Consider the following 12,218-nt stretch of genomic DNA (forward strand, 5'->3'; position numbering starts at 1 on the left):
GTACTTGAGGTCCTACAACTACTGTAGTCCCCTGGACAGTCCCCTATAGATGATCTGGAGTTGCTCAATCTATCAACAAACTATCAACTGCAACTCTGCTGATATTCAACAGCTTGCTAGGGTTATGGTTAGGGTTATGGTTAGGGTTAGGTTTAAGATTAGTGTAGAGGTAAGGGTAAGGGTTGAAATTAATGCTAGGGTTAGTTTTCGGGTTAAGTTTAAGTTGACACCAGACAGAATATGAAGTTATGACTCAAGGTATAATTACTTTCCCACTTCAATATCGCTGAGCCCCTTTTCCAGTTCTAGCAAAAAGTTGTTTTTATTCTAAATCAAATGAACCTGTTGAAAATGATAAACAATGCAATGAGCCTGAACTTCAACTTGATGTATAGCCCTGCAATCTTCAGTGCTTTAATGGCTGCAAGCTCTAATCAGATGTGATTTTAAAACACCCAAGTGCAAAAACAATTAGGCCTACGCCCTCCAATGAAACAGAGTAAAACAGCTGGAACCACTTGTTCTAGCAGCCTTTCTTCCAGTCCAGTATGTATTAGCTCTGGACCACCCTCTATTTTACAGATCAAAATAGGCAAGCAATTTTCTGATATTAGTAAAAGCCACACGTTTGGTGTATGCATAAAACACCAGAGTAACCTATTTACAACATGTATTAAACTGAGAATATCTATGGTCCCCTGCTTTTTATTGCCATTCCAAAGTGAGCTGCAGCCACTTAGTTCTATTGATCATGTTTTACTTACTGAAACCCCTGGGATTACAAATCATTACAGACTGTAAATGTAATCCTAATTTACTCACAATACTGCGCCATGATCTTCAGTGAACGTCAACCAATCTCCTGTGGCCTACTGTATACTGTATCTAACAGTCATAACTGATTTTAGCCAATATACATTATGTTTAACACCAATGCTAACTTTAAATTCACGTTCCATTCATGGGCTTACCAGGCTTTCGGCTTTTAGGCTGTTTTTAGTCACCCCATGAGTTTGAGTACATTGTTCTCCCGGCTCAGTCACTGTGTGTCAGTGTAATGTTCTCATCCATTAGTGAGAAGGGTGTTTATTGTAATGACTAAAAACAACAATGTGCCTTATTTCCCATGGCTAGACAGGTCCAGACAGACCCCTTTAAAACACACACACACACACACACACACTGGCACCCAGCCACCCACACACACCCACACACCCACACGCACACCCACACGCACACGCACACGCACACGCACACACACACACACACACACACACGCACACACACACACACACACACACACGCACGCACGCACACACACACACACACACACACACACACACAGAAAACACAAAGAGCACACAGAAAACACAAAGAGCACACAGAAAACACAAATACAAAGACTGACTAATTAGTATCTCCCATGTACGAGAGGCTAATTGTCTTTGATGTCTATAATTATAATTACGATAAAGAAGTTGATGGCTGAGGTGTGTATCTAACACTTCATTTCACCCCCCTCTAGTCTGTTTCTTCTCCCAGATGAAGAGCTTACCACTGTTGGGTACAATGTTGATGTGGTAGAGGATACTGAACCAGGTTACAGAAGACAGTCTGACCACACTGGCTGAGAAAGAAAAGACTCTATTCAATACAGCAAAGACGTGGTCCTCCATCTCCACAACTGATGGTTTGTCGAGAACCCTCTTGAATAAATTAATTCAAATAAGGTCTTTCACACCTTCACTTTCTCTTCCAAGCCCTTTGGGCTAAACAAAGTCAACACTTTCAACATTGTTCAGTTCAGTTAAGTATGCTTTATCAGCTTTTTTCAATTTCCTTGTAATAATCTATTTTCTGTTTAAAAACCAAGCAAGCTAAGACCACAACTCATGCCAAACCAACCAAAAGGAAAGAATCAGTGCAGACCGGAAGGCAGACGTCCATCTTCCCAGAACAGGTTGTGGTTTTCATCAACACCATTCTTATCTTAAAGAGATTTGCTCAAGCTACAGTACTCTACAACCACAGTCCAACATTTTATGGGTTTATGTTCTTTCCGATATGGTTGATGGTCTCCACAATTTTGCAAAAGTGCCATTTCGTTAATATATTCTATTGTTGTTTGAAAAATAAGTTAAATGTATGATCTGAATAATTGATGTGTACGCTTATGTATAATGTAAGACATTTTCTCTGTTTCTATATACGCAGATTCAGATCTTTTCCTGACTCCCGATACCTCACAACCGTTGAAGTGTGAGCATAGACTCCCATCATCAGTAATTTATCGTCTTCTTCTTAAGAAAACACATCACTTCTTAATCGAGACAGTCCACAGTGCAGCTCCTACAGTATGTCTGTGTGCCTGCTCACACGCAGAGAAAGATGTCAGAGACATGAATTAGCTTAATTAGCATATTGTTTTCATCCTCCTTAGGTGAGGGAACTAAGAACATTTAAAGTATACAGTATCTCATGTGGAGAAACACAATATCTCTTCAACGCAACACAATGAACTGCATTGGTTCCATTACATCCATTTGAATGAATCTACTTCCATGCACGTTTCATAAGTCATACGTTACATAGATAGAAAAAAATAATAGCATCACTCATATCACCCATAGCATCAACCATATCACCCATAGCATCGCCCATATCCACCACAACACAACTCGTTTTATGTGTTATGTCGTCATTCCTTCATACAAACTAAAAACATGCACTAACACATTTTTGGCTAGGCTCAGATTCTGACAGTAACCTTGAATTACTGGTGCATTATTTATTAAGACACATATTCCTCAGCATCCATCTACTAGATGTGGTAAATGGATGTATGTAAAACCTGAGACTTGAACCACTGTTTTACTGGATAAAACCAACACCACCTCACAATTCTAGACACTCTTTGTTTACAGTAAAACAGTGGCCTCTCTGGGAGCTGTTATTTGGACCATACAGTTGCTCATTAGCCAAAATGTGTTGCTAAAAACTTTGCCTCCAAGTTTTCCTGCTACAATAAAACCATGGGCTGAACAGTGTTCCCCCAGAGGTGCTTTGGGTGGCCCTGAAGTCATTACCCAAAGTGCTGAATCTGATGAATAAGCAGAGAAAGTGATTCTAATCACTTCATTTCATCCTCCTTCTGGTCTATTGGATACAAGTTTAGCATGTGTGTGTTTGTGTGTGTGTGTGTGTGTGTGTGTGTGTGTGTGTGTGTGTGTTTGTGTGTGTGTGTGTGTGTGTGTGTGTGTGTACACACGCGCATGAGAGAAAAGTTTCAAATGTACAGTCTATAAAGCAACAGTTGGTGGCAAATAATGAAATGGGCAAAGTGTCCAGATGTTAACACATCTCTAACCTCTCTCTCCCTTCTACGTTCACCATGCTTTATAACTAATCTAGCAATGCAATACTACAATACATCTACTGTAGGCAAGTTGAATACAAATGTTTGTCTTTTGTTGTGTGAAATTGTATTTGAATATAAGATCACAGAAAAAGAAGTTCACTCAGTTTCAGTATACTCAGAGCACTCCCTGATGTTACTATTCACCAGCTACATCCCCTCTCAGGATATCTTAGCAGTTAATGGACAGTTTAAATCAAATAAATATTAAAATATATCAAACAGCTACAGTACTATAAAAACAGTTCAGACGTGTAAATCAGTACAACTAGTCAATCAAAACGCTTATTACTGAATACAACTTTTAACATTGGTTTTACAGCGCCTTGATAGATCAGTACAATCTACATTAGCAACAACATTCAATTAAAGGTACACCATGGACGTTTAGTTGCTAATTATTTATCTCAAATGTTTGCTTGATTATTGACTGTACTGTATGGGTACCATACTCATGCATTACAATATCAATACATTCCTTGCTTCATTAAACAACACAATCCTTCATTTTTAATTCAGAATTCTCATCCCTGATACAGTCTGGTTGCCATATTGACCCTGTCAAACAGTTTAGCTGCCCTCTGTCTGAAGAGAGATTGGCTGAACCCTAAGTTAATAGTCGAGATGAAGACAAACAGGGTCAGGATTGAATGTGTTATTTGTCCCTGTTGGTCGAACTCGAAAAAGATGAACTGACAGAGCAGGATCCATACGGAGCAGATGAGGTAGACTACCGTCTGTATGAGTCCAGTGACGACCACCCTCATCTGGCTCTGGAACTGGGGGCTGGCGAAGGAGATGCTGCTGCTTACCTTCATCTTCGCCATATGTTTGCGCAGGTAAACAAGCATTGACCCCCAGGAACATGACATCATCAGGATGAAGGACAGCAGATAAAATATGTGCATGATTTGGAACCCTTTCCTCATGGAAAACAACACTTCCACATGTTGACTGTCGACTGTGTAGTTATCCAAACTGCTGTTAAAGCTGTAGTGGGATTCGATATACAACTCCGCCACCTCAATTCCGCATTTCATACTAGTGTATACCTTGTCAACGATGACGCCGGTGTAAACGACGACTTTGATGTTCTTCCTGATCCAGATGAAGAGCGGGCGCTGATTGGGCACGATCTTGGAGTAGTAAAAGATACTGAGCCACACAGAAGATGACATGCAAGACAACACATTCCATCTCAACAAGTAACGCAAAACTATAAAGTCCTTTAGTGATCCAGTGATGAGTCTCTGGCAGACCAGGATACACTGAGACACTTGAATCAGCATGCTGAATCCCACCGTTGAGAAGAACATCAGCTTCACAGGCTGACGGAAAGCTCTGTCGGCGTCCTCCCCACGTTTCAACATACAGAAGAGATAGAAGAGGTTCACGAAAAAGCCCAAGAGAGACAGTGGTATCGCTAAAACGGCATAGATGTAGCGAAGCATCTTAAGTCTTCTTTTAGTCCACCTTTGTGACCAGAATCCTAGGGTATTTAGTCGCTTGGATATTCTCGTGGTGTTTATATAATCGATTTACCATGCATGTTGTCATTGTTAATTGAAATAACAATGTCCGGAGAAATGAAGTCATGCAGCAGGCATGCAGTCTCACTCTCCGAAGTTTTGCATAGCAATGAAAACAACAGGTGCACTTTATGTGTGATAGGCATATGATACTACAAGACAAGTACTGTATGTTGCTTATACCAATAAAAAAGGATACATTTCAAGGGTTACAATTACAAATACAATACACACTCAAAACAGTTAAACTTGTTGAACTCGACAACGACTGTTCAAAATGTGTTGAATGAGTTAAGTGATTCATCTGACGTTTATGAGTAATTCTTACTGCTTTATTCTTCTTAAGACTCCCTCAATGAAACCAAGGCAAATAGAACTGCATAGGATACACAGGGAGAACGCGATGTACTCTGTATAACTTTCAAGGTTATTACAAAGCTTCAAGTTGTCTGCGGAACTCACAAAAATCAGGCACAGGCAGAAGGGTAAATACAGTGTATGCACTGTACAACACAACCTGCACCAAGCCTGTAACTGTGACTCATCTGACTCTCTTGCTGTGAGTGGGAGAAAGGACTGCTGCTCTCCCTCATCCTCTTCATGTGCTTAATTAGGTAGATGTCGGTGCTGCTCCAAGATAACGTTATAGTCACTAAACATGTGACTAGATAAATGACGTAAAGCAGAATGGTTGTGTGTGCGTGTGTGTGTGTGTGTGTGTATGTCCCGTTCATCATCATTCTACAAAGACATTGCACACGCACATGCACACACACACTTAATCACACACACATGCACTCACACACTTAATCACACACACGTGCACACACACACTTAATCAGTGTGAGTATTGTAAGCAGCAATCTGTGACACTTCACACTTTACACTTTATGCTATTGCCATTGTTTTGCGGTTATTATCGTTTCCTCATTTTGCTATTATTATAACAATGCACTGCCAATTGATATTGATATTGCTTGATTATTGCCTTGTTGAGGACTTGCTTACCCTGAAGCATTTCATTGTACCTTGTATCCTGCATACTGCGTAAATGACGATTACAATTTGTTATATTTGATTTTAATTAAATTAATTACACCTACTGTATCACACCACCATACTGCCTAAACAAACTCAACATCCACAGTCTCACCAGAGCTACAGTATGTTATTGCAGGTGTTTCAGTGCCAGGTTGAGCTATTTTAAATGGACCATGTCAAACTTACATTGCGCATGGAAAGTGGGGAGTTTTTGTATATATTGTATTTGCCTGAGGAAGGCCTCACCGATAAGTTAGAATTTGTTTAGGCTCCCTAGCAGTTTCACAGTGTGCTTGCTTTCTCTGAGATAGGCCAGACACTAACCCTAACCCTAACCCTAACCCTAACCCTAACACTAACCCTAACCCTAACCCTAACACTAACCCTAACCCTAACCCTAACCCTAATGGAATTTTATTTTTTTAGAAACAAAACTCCTGGAAAGATAGTCACCAGTCAGTTGCCTCTTCTGATGAGCCATGATATTGTGGAGGAGGGGCTCAAAATGGAATCCTGCAAAATGGCTTTTCATTAAGTTCTTCCTTCACTACTCTTTGCTCTCTGTAGTAAAGTTACCGTCGTTCCATTGTTATAATATTGTAACATTGTAACAACAAAGTTGTAATGAACAACATGACAAGCATTTCATCTTTAGCTTTATAACATACGTTTGACGGTAGTGGAGGGGTAAGGCATTGATTCTCAACTGTTTTGTCAGAAAAATTAAGTTGACGTTATGATATTCTTACAACACAATATTAAGCCAGTTTTGAGAACTACACTACCGACTACCACCTCTTGTCGTTCCTGAGACCCCGTATCTCCCTGACTGTCACCTGTTTTGAAAGGTGAATTACAAGAGATGTCATAATTCTTCATTCCAAGTAAGCAACTGACATCACATGTTACGCCAACACATAACACATCATGTCATATGCAGTCACTGCATGCAACATGACACTCTTTGTTACTTGACATTCAGGCACTTCCGCCCAAATGCGCGAAAGGTCTGGTGGACAAACGTGTCAATCTTGGCTTTCATTAAGCCAATAGAAAGAGCGTCGAAAACATCAATCATCTCCCACAGCACTTCCCCCCGCAGTGCTTGCACACCACACATTTCTGAGTCAGAGCTACGTCTCACAGCCGTGTGATTAGCTAAAATCAAATAATAACAAATACTTTACTGAGTAAATTCATTAAGGCCAGATTTGAGTCGTTGTTATTCCAGGCTTCTGTGCGCTGTACACAATAACCTGGGGATGAGGTTACTGTTAATGAGTCATGATATCATGAGGAATTAATAAAGCATGATGTCACACCACAACTCTCCAAATGATTAGCTTTGTTTATTACAATGAAAACAAATCAACAGGTCCACCTAATCCTTATATATATATATATGTTCTAAATCTCATATATGTTCACCTAAACCTCATATATGTTCACAGTAAGCAATCACATTGTTTGTATTTTGGGTTCTAATGGGGTAAGACTATTGAACTAAGTTCATGAGGAATTTATAGAATCAAGAATTACTGTCTATATGTAAACGGGCGATCTTGGATTGGTACATATATTTTTGGACTTTTAAATTAATTATATATAGCCATAAAACCAATGTGCTTAATTTAACTGTCTTACTCCATTAGAACCCAACATAAACAGTAGTATTGTTTTACTCTATTACTCTACAGTATTGTTTTGGTTAAAACTATAATTTCTAACATCTCATGGATGGTCAGTCCTTGCATCCATTTCATATATCTGCCATTTAGCTGACGCTTTTATCCAAAGCGACTTACATTGCAATGAGCGCATACATTTCAGTATACATGGTCCCAGCAGGAATCAAACCCACAACCTAAATGTTGTTAGCACCATTCTCTACCAACTGAGCCACAGAGGACCACATTTCTCCAACCCTCAGTTGTTTGCCAAAACTATGGTTACTGATAAAGCAGTCAAAAACAAGTTGAACTCTTTCAAATATTGTCTAAAACTAAAGCTTGCTTGGTTAATTCATATCATTTAGAATAATGCTAACTATGTTATGCATTCAAAAATACACTATTGTACCATTGACAACTGTATGAGTTAGCTGATTATATTCAGCTGAAATGTAGAGAAATTGTAACTGTAACACAGAAAACAATTAACTCTTACAGTTTGAAACTCTCTCAAAGACAGAGACTGTCCGCTCTCTGAATACAGACTGAGAGAACGCAAGGCAAATAGAGCTGCAAAGGCTAAAAAGAGCAGCGACGGTGCACTCCATCTCATCAGTAACGGCAGGTGTGTGGTAGGTGAATACCAACATTAACTTCCAGAGGCAGAAGGGGAGGTACAGGAAAAGCTGCACCAAGCCTGTAACCGTGACTCTCATCTGACTCTTTAACTGGGGCTGGGAGAAACCACTGCTCTCCTCCATATTCTTCATGTGCTTCCTCAGGTAGATGTATGTGTTGCCCCAGGACACCATCATTGTCACTAAACATATGATTAGATAAATGGTGTAAAGCATGGTGGATACTTCCCGCACATAATACAAAAGGTCCTTATCTCTGTGTAATTGTGCAGTGATGTTGAGGGTAGACGATGAATTGAAGGCTTGATTTTCTGCCTGTCTTTGGAGCTTCGCTACAATGTAGACTATCTCTGTTACCAGGAGGATGATCCTGTCCACTGCAAGGCCGATGTACACCACGGTCTTGATGTTTCTCTTCACCGAGACAAAGAGCTTGTTGGGTACAATGTTTATGAAGTAGAAGATACTGAGCCAGGTTACAGAGGACAGGCTGCCCAAACTGACCACGAAGAAGACCTGGTCCAGGCCCCAGTGGAGAACATCAACCTCAGAGATGATGAGTTTCTCGAAAACGTAGAGCAGGATAGTTAATTGGAGGGTGAAACTACACGACACCATTGAAATCAGGAGGACCTTTAGAGGCTGCTGAAGTTTTGCTCCATGTCTACTTTGAGAAAACAGCAGACACATTGCAAAGAAGATGTTCAGTAAAATGGCTGAGATAGAAATGGGTCCATTCAAAGCTACAAAGACACGGACCTCCATTTTCCCAACTGCTGTTTTATCGACAACTCTCTTGGAATGAACACATTTATGGATGAGTCCCCTGACACTTTCTCTTCTCAACCCTTGCGGTTATCATCAGTATCATCAGAACTTTTTTTTATTCTTGCAGCTCAATGCCTGATTGATTTCCAATTGACCATGTCAAATGTCCATAGTGCATGTAAAGTAGGGAGTGTTTGTATCATACTATTTGCCTGGAAAATGTCAGGCAGTGAGTTGAGTGTGATGGGCCTGTGGAAAATTTGCTTGAAAACACCAACATTATATTTACATTACCATTTAGCATACTCTTTCGACTTACAATAAGTACATTTGTCTCAAGTAAATGAAACAACTATACAGCACAATCATTGCAAGTAAGTCTTTCTATAGGAATAAGTGCCACAAGCAGTCATAGTGCTCTTTTTTGTCTGTGTTTGTGTGTGTGTGTGTGTGTGTGTGTGTGTGTGTGTGTGTGTGTGTGTGTGTGTGTGTGTGTGTGTGTGTGTGTGTGTGTGTGTGTGTGTGTGAAAGTGTGTGTGTGTGAAAGTGTGTGTGTGTGTGTGTGTTTATGTGTGTCCCTGCAAGTTCAGTTTCAGCACAAGTGGATATGTTGGGATATACTAAGTGGGGGAAAGGTGACCAGGTCTGAGGAGGAGAAGCCCAAGTGTAGTTTAAAGTGTTTTGGCATTGACCATTACATAAAAAAACAATTCATACTGATGCAGGCTTGATAAAAACCAGATTTTGAAAACGTTTTGAAAACCTTTCTTATATCATACTTGATTAACTTACAATATAACACATACAGTGGAAATATCATATATTGTAAGAACGGTGTATCTGATGTAACATCATATAAGCCACTCACTTTTAAATGAGAGACTTGTTTTCAATTGAGATCATAAACAACTGAATTACTAAAACCACAATAAATACAACATGAGAAAAGATATATCACCAGACATTGTTAAGAATCTCTTCACTTTAATATTAAATATACATCTATACAATATACATGTACAACTGTAACTATACAAATCATAAGGAAGGAGAGGTAAATAAATGAAAAAATATGGTTGGGAAAATAAAATTAAAACTTTAAACTACTAAACACTAACAGGTATAATGCATTACTGTTACTTGTTACTGTATGAGCTGCCTTCACAGTCATACTACTTTGTGTCTGTCTATGTCGTACATTTTTAACTGACTCAAAAAGATTAATTACAACTCAGGATAATTGTATGATGGTAATAAGATATTGAGGTCATATGCGCTTATAATTAAGCAATAAGGCAAGAGAGGGTGTGCTTTATCGTGAATGGAAGTCACAGCTGAGGGCCGTAGTTAGGCAACCCATCAGCTGTGACTTTATTCACGACAAAGCACGGACTCGAGTGCATTATTGCTTTTATTCAATGGTTACCAAACAAGATAAACAATTGTGACCAGAAAACAATGCCTTAAGTATTTATTTTCGTCATAAATCGTGGTAATGTCTGCCCTGTGCCTCAGATATATAGGTAACGTGATAAACAAATGTTCGTAATTGGAGTGTTAGCACAGGGATATTACTGCAGTGTATGGTAAACAGGTAAAACACGTCATAGCTGTTATTTTATGAGGGAATGAAGCACAGCGTTGAACGCCTCTCGGCTAATCATAATGCTTGTTCTGATCAAACCGTTGTATAACAAGTCTTATAATATGCATGACCATATTAAATGCATTGTACCCGTCAGCATTTAGTAAAGTGCTACAAAGATTTCATTTAGAGACATCTGGTCACATCCTGTCTTGAGACCATGTTTGGGGTCAGTTAAAATTACAATTCAATAATTGCAGGTAGGGCATTTATTTTCCATGATTTCTCAATTAACCTAAAATGAAAAGATTTTTACATCAAGAGTTTTTCATTCTAAAATCAAAATAACGAATTGACCCCTGACCCTGCTTGAGACCCATACATGTATAACTAAAACTTCTGCTAAATCTTATGCAAATCCATGCAATGATTTCAATAGAAGATTCATAGGCAAATTAGAGTCCCGTGCATGTCTCTCAAGTAAGGATTTGGTGACACTTTAAATAAGCCCTATCAGGTTGTCGTGTCATTGGTCTGTGTTATTTCAACCCTTTCAATGGAGCAGAGGATGAAACCATGCTTTTACCACCATGATTGAACACCTGGGTGACACTACTCATTTACTCACCCTTTTACATTCTAATGCTCACCTTTGCTTGAGCATGATTCATAATTGAGACATTGCTAAATCACAACAGTGTCTCAATCAATGCTATACTCAATGTGGGCCTGAAGTGAAGATGATTATACACTACATGTGCTCCCTATGTGTACTGTAGATGTATGATTCCCATTGCACACACCAACACTATGGAGTAGAACGACAGTTGTAAAAAGTTGAAAAATGAAAATACTTTCAAATGAATATGAAGAGGCACTCTTACAGTAGGCAGTATAGGGCCCTTCTCCCCATTCCTCCATTTCAACCCTCAGTCTTCGCCACTGTGCAGAGAACTCGTTTCTCTGCTTCAACATGGTGGCATCGCTCACACGCCTGAGCTACATTTCTTGTCTTGCAGGTGTCATTTACTAGTGTGTTCGACTGAAACGTTGGGAGAAATATTCTGAATAGTGGGTGTTACACGAAGAATGGAGTGTCCAGGAGTTTGTACACATTCAGTAGGCATAGCAGGTGACATTCACTCCCCTTTCTTTCTGCCTTTACTTCTGTTTGTATGTTTGTTTGTTTGTTTGTTTGTCTGTTTCATTCCTTCTCTCACTCCTTCATTGTGTTTTGCTGGTTGGGAGTTATTTTACTTTTTCGAAAATCACACCTGCATACTTGTATATGCTCCTTTAGTGTCTAACAGTTTCACCAACCACACTACACACTCACAGCCCTAAACATCAGCTAATCTTGCAGTCCACTACCTACGTGTTTAGTTAACAGTCAGACAGTGGGCAAAGTCCCCAGCGGAGTCCCTGGGGCAAGGGTCCTGGGCATGGGGCACTGGGCTTGTGACTGTATTTATCTGGGAACGCTGTAACAACACCAGCACCTCCCAATCTGCTGACCAAGGACAGGTGTTCTATCACTGACGATGACCAGGCAGAGGGACACAGGGGTGTCAG

The sequence above is a fragment of the Argentina silus genome (assembly GCF_951799395.1).
Source record: "Argentina silus genome assembly, chromosome: 12".
NCBI classification, from domain to species: Eukaryota; Metazoa; Chordata; class Actinopteri; order Argentiniformes; family Argentinidae; genus Argentina; species Argentina silus.